The following is a 6000-nucleotide window of genomic DNA, read 5'->3' on the forward strand; positions in this document are numbered from 1 at the left end:
GTGGGATGTCCAGATATTCAGAGGAAGCTTTAAATGTCCATGTATATGGCTGTATTGTTATAATTGCATACTTGTCAAATCAAATAAAAATATTTGGGGGGGGTAAGCAAGCAAGTAAGCAAGCAAGCATTTTATATTTTATTTTCTTTATTTTCTGAATCAACAAAATAAGCCAGACACAAAGGAATGCAAAGAAACTCTGCCACAGCAGGCTGAGAGAGGCACGATAAGGTTGGGCATTGGCGCTGAACTTCATGTTCCGAAACATTACCAAAAAATAAATAAATACACATTTTTCCATAAATTGTTTTGGGTTTCCCCCCCGTTGTTGTTGTTCCTGTTGATATCATGTATTTTGTGCTTTTATATGGAGTTTCTTGGTTGTGAACAGCCCTGACATCTGAAGATGAAGGACTGTATATTAATAATGATGATGATGGTGATGATAATATCAGCATAGCGATTTTGTTAGATAAACCAAATAAATCTGTCAAACTCTGGCAATACCCCTCACTTGTCTTTTTTTTTAATAACTTTTTATTCAAAATTAAAACAAAACATATTATCCAGAAACATATCACCCTTATTTCCCCCCACATTTTTTCCTCCCTCCCCCCACAGAACCCACCCATCCCCCGACTTCCCTCAGTTCCAGTCTTTGATTTCTCAAAAAATGCTGTTTTCTGCATGTTACACAGTTGTATAAATCCTCAAACTATTTAGCTGATTATTATCAATAAAAAGCTCGTGAATGTTTATTCAAAACCTGCCAAGGAGACCAGTTCACTTTGTTGCGTCTTCAGATACTTTGTAAAGGGTTCCCATTCATCCTTAAAGTCACAGTTATCCTTGTCCCGTAGCTTGTATGTCAGTTTTGCCAGTTCTGCATAATCCATTAATTTTTCTTGCCATGATTCTTTAGTTGGGGTTTCTTCAGTCTTCCATCCTGGTGCTATTAAAACTCTCGCGGCCGTTGTCGCATACATGAAGATGTTTTGCAACTTTTTTGGCAGATCTTTCCCTACAATCCCTAATAAAAATGCTTCAGGTTTTTTAACAAATGTTAAATGGAACATTTTCTTCAATTCTTTGTATATCATTTCCCAAAATGTTTAAATTACCTTACAATCCCACCACATATGATAAAAACCCCTCGCTTGTCTAGATAGAGGACTGAGAGGGGCGTGAGAGGCACAAATACAAGATGGGTGACACCTGGCTTGAGAGCAGTACATATGAAAAGGATCTAGGAGTCTTGGTTGACCACAAACTTGACATGAGCCAACAGTGTGACTCGGCAGCTAAAAAAGCCAATGCAATTCTGGGCTGCATCAATAGGAGTATAGCATCTAGATCAAGGGAAGTAATAGTGCCACTGTATTCTGCTCTGGTCAGACCTCACCTGGAGTACTGTGTCCAGTTCTGGGCACCACAGTTCAAGAAGGACACTGACAAACTGGAACGTGTCCAGAGGAGGGCAACCAAAATAGTCAAAGGCCTGGAAACGATGCCTTATGAGGAACGGCTAAGGGAGCTGGGCATGTTTAGCCTGCAGAAGAGGAGGTTAAGGGGTGATATGATAGCCATGTTCAAATATATCAAAGGATGTCACATAGAGGAGGGAGAAAGGTTGTTTTCTGCTGCTCCAGAGAAGCGGAAAACAGAGCAATGGATCCAAACTACAATAAAGAAGATTCCAGCTAAACATTAGGAAGAACTTCCTGACAGTAAGAGCTGTTTGACAGTGGAATTTGCTGCCAAGGAGTGTGGTGGAGTCTGCTTCTTTGGAGGTCTTTAAGCAGAGGCTTGACAACCATATGTCAGGAGTGCTCTGATGGTGTTTCCTGCTTGGCAGGGGGTTGGACTCGATGGCCCTTGTGGTCTCTTCCAACTCTATGATTCTATGATTCTATGTGTGTACAACGGTAATATTTGCATTCATTGCCCCACCCACTTTGGCCACTGGCCCCGCCCACCATTGCTAAGTGGCCCCTGGAAAGTTGTTCAGGGGGGAACAGTGGCCCTCAGACTGGACTGAGAAAGGTTCCCTGGCCCCGATTTAAATTCTGTGTTTGGAAAAAATCAAAGCACCAGGATATATTCTTCATAGAATCACAGAATTGCAGAGCTGGAATCTTCAGGGTCCTTTCCAATTCTGCAATTCTATGATTCCATGCACCAAACATCCTAAATTTCGTCTCCTGGGTGCACACCAGTGGTTCCCAGTTCAGTTCAGCTGGGAACTGGCTACCATTGTAATAATCAAACGTGCCTAAAAGAATATTGTTTCATTTTTCCTGTTGCCTTACAAATTAATTCCCGGTGTGTCTGCGTTCTAGCAGAGAGGATCTTTGCATTCCTCCACCGACCTAGGAGCAGAGTCCAGAAGATGATGCAGGAGGGTCTCCATGGCAACCGCCTCCCGGGCCAAAGGGGCCAGCCAATCAGCTGTGCCTAGGGATAAGGATGCGACTGGCAGCCACAGGGGACCAGGGTTACAGGAGAGCTGGCCGGCATTTTGAGCAGATGTGGTATTGGCATGTCAGGAAAGCCCCACAGAGTTTCTGGGCTATGTCCAACTCTGCCTTACTCAGAGTAGACCTAAGTCAGTCATGCCCGTTCATTTCAGAGGTCCCGTTCTGAGTAGGGCTAACGTCTCTTGTGTCTAACACAGGGGTTAGCAAACTTTTCCAGCAGGGGGCCGGTCCACTGTCCCTTAGAACTTGTGGGGGGCCGGACTATATTTTGATGAAGAAAAATGAACAAATTCCTGCGCCCCACAAATAAACCAGAGATGCATTTTAAATAAAAGCACACATTCTGCTCGTGTAAAAACGTGCTGATTCCTGGACTGTCTGTGGGCTGGATTTAGAAGGCGATTGGGCCGGATCCGGCCCCCAGGCCTTAGTTTGCCTACCCATGGTGACAGCAACAAAAAGGGCTTTTTTCCCTCCCTAAAAAAGAGCTGCACCCCCCAAAAACAAGGGTAGATCACTGCCAGTTTTTAATTCTGAAAGTAGATCGCAGGCTCTTGAGAGTTGGCTACCCTGATCTAAAGGATCTACTAATCCATTGAAGAGCCTTTATGCTTGCGAGACTAAATGCTGTCCCCTCCGCAGAGACATTCCATTTCAGACCCATTTGTGTGTCTGCAATCAAGAAAACGCACAGAAAAGCTCAAGAGACACGTTGATCTACCCACACTTAGCTATTATCTCTGAGAAACGTAGAAAATAACAGGATACCGTATTTTTCGCTCTATAAGATGCACCAGACCACAAGACGCACCTAGTTTTTGGAGGAGGAAAACAAGAAAAAAAATATGCTGAATCTCAGAAGCCAGAACAGCAAGAGGGATCGCTGCGCAGCGAAAGCAGCAATCCCTCTTGCTGTTCTGGCTTCTGGGATAGCTGCGCAGCCTGCATTCGCTCCATAGGACGCACACACATTTGTCCTTACTTTTTAGGAGGGAAAAAGTGGGTCTTATAGAGCAAAAAATACGGTATATTGATACGAATTCTTCAGACTTACACGACCCCTTAAAAATTAGCTGATGAAGGTGTATACATCGAAACAGGGCCCTGTCCTGGTTTCTGATCCATAATTGACTTCTGATTTCTGCTCAATGATTGAAACTAAGACCTTCACGTCAAATCTGACTATGGTCTAACATGATCTCATCTCTACTCATAAACTCTTATCTCTAATTCTGTAACGAAATACTGTGTTATACACATCCTTATGAGTCTGAGTTTGTAATCTCTGTTTGAGTTTGTAATCCTTGTCAGAATACATACTTTTGAATGGATTATCATATTTCTTGCTCTATAAGACCCACTTTTTCCCTCCTAAAAGGGGAAATGTGTGTGCGTCTTATGGAGCGAATGCAGGCTGCGCAGCTATCCCAGAAGCCAGAACAGCAAGAGGGATTGCTGCTTTCGCTGCGCAGCGATCCCTCTTGCTGTTCTGGTTTCTGAGATTAAGAATATTTTTTTCTTGTTTTCCTCCTCCAAAAACTAGGTGCGTCTTGTGGTCTGGTGCGTCTTATAGAGCGAAAAATACGGTAGTTTTTGTTATAATTGACTATTGACTTGCGAGTAGGGACCACTTCCACTACTGAAAATTTATATCGGCCCGAGTTCTTGGCGTGCTTTTTTATTGGTATATTTAATAACAAGAACTCCAACTTATTTAACGTTGCAATCAAGAAGTACCTGATTCCATGGACCACAGACTCTTAGATTGCCCTTTGCACGGCAGACCTCGCCAACCGATGCTGAGCAAAATGTTGTACCTCCGGCCCACAACTCCAAGAAGAAGTCAAATGTGGTTTCTCCTGGCAGATTGGCACAAAGATATTGCTGCTTTAGTAGCTTCCTTTTTAGCCACAATTTTACCAGGAAGGGTTCCCAATGAACTATCCTTTCGGGAAATAGAGCATAGCAGAACATCCAAATTGTTGTTTGTTGTTTAGTCGTTCAGTCGTGTCCGCCTCTTTGTGACCCCCTGGACCAGAGCACGCCAGGCACTCCTGTCTTCCACTGCCTCCCACAGTTTGGTCAAACTCATGCTGGTAGCTTCGAGAACACTGTCCCACCATCTCGTCCTCTGTCGTCCCCTTCTCCTTGTGCTCTCCATCTTTCCCAACATCAGGGTCTTTTCCAGGGAGTCTTCTCTTCTCATGAGGAGGCCAAAGTCTTGGAGCCTCAGCTTCAGAATCTGTCCTTCCAGTGAGCACTCAGGGCTGATTTCCTTCAGAATGGATGCTTTTGATCTTCTTGCAGTCCATGGGACTCTCAAGAGTCTCCTACAGCACCATAATTCAAAAGCGTCAATTCTTCGGCATCCAAATACACGCAACCATAACTCTTGATAGCTTCACCTGCGCCTTTTTTTCATTATTCCAGTTACTTGAAACGTTTTATAAGTTGAAGGTAAAGGGACCCCTGACCATTAGGTCCAGTCGTGACCGACTCTGGGGTTGCGGCGCTCATCTCGCTTTACTGGCCGAGGGAGCCGGCGTACAGCTTCCGGGTCATGTGGCCAGCAGGACTAAGCTGCATCTGGCGAACCAGAGCAGCGCACGGAAACGCCGTTTACCTTCCCGCCAGAGCGGTACCTATTTATCTACTTGCACTTTGATGTGCTTTCGAACTGCTAGGTTGGCAGGAGCTGGGACCGAGCAACGGGAGCTCACCCCGTCATTGCGGGGATTCGAACCGCCGACCTTCTGATTGACAAGTCCTAGGCTCTGTGGTTTAACCCACAGCGCCACCCGCGTACTGTGATGCCATTAAAGGTGTTTGTTTGTTTGTTTGTTTGATGGAGGACCCACAAAGGGTGGGAGGGAAGTCCAGGAAATTCTTTGGAATCTCGTTTTCACGTTGCACGTTGGATATGTGAATATCAGACTGTAATTTGAAAAAGCAAATAAATAATTTGCTTAACAAAAAAAAAGTACACAACTCCTGAAATTCACACTACTTGAGACAGCTGCTGCCAGTCAGAACAGGGGCAATTGCCCCTGTGTCCTATCCACCCACTGCCTCCTGACATACAACTTTAAGCAAATTCCCAGCAAAAGCGCGCGCAGCCATATTTTCCTGGAGATGTCAGAAGGTCGTCTATAATCCACCGCACAAACCACCTCGTTCTTTTTCAAGGTCGGAGCTGCAGTCCCCAGAGAATTTCTGTCCTCAGAGCTGAAAATTATGCATTTTTTTGTTGCTGCTGGTGGTGTTGTTGTGAAGAGCAGAGCTGGGTGGCAGGCAGCTGTCTGCCTTGCCAAGGGTTGTGTTTTAATGAGAATAAAAGGAGGGCGAAGTGAGAGAACACGCTTTGTCGCCATCAAAGCTTTAAAGGGGAGGGATGATACATATTGTAAGCGACCTTCTGCTGCATATGATGTTTTCTGTCGCCTTGCAGGCAGGGACCCGATCCGGGGAAAGCATTGCCCCACCCTCTCTGACCTCACTTTCTTTTTTATAAAGCTTTTTATTG

Source organism: Podarcis tiliguerta (assembly GCF_965153285.1).
Source record: "Podarcis tiliguerta genome assembly, chromosome: 18".
NCBI lineage: Eukaryota > Metazoa > Chordata > Lepidosauria > Squamata > Lacertidae > Podarcis > Podarcis tiliguerta.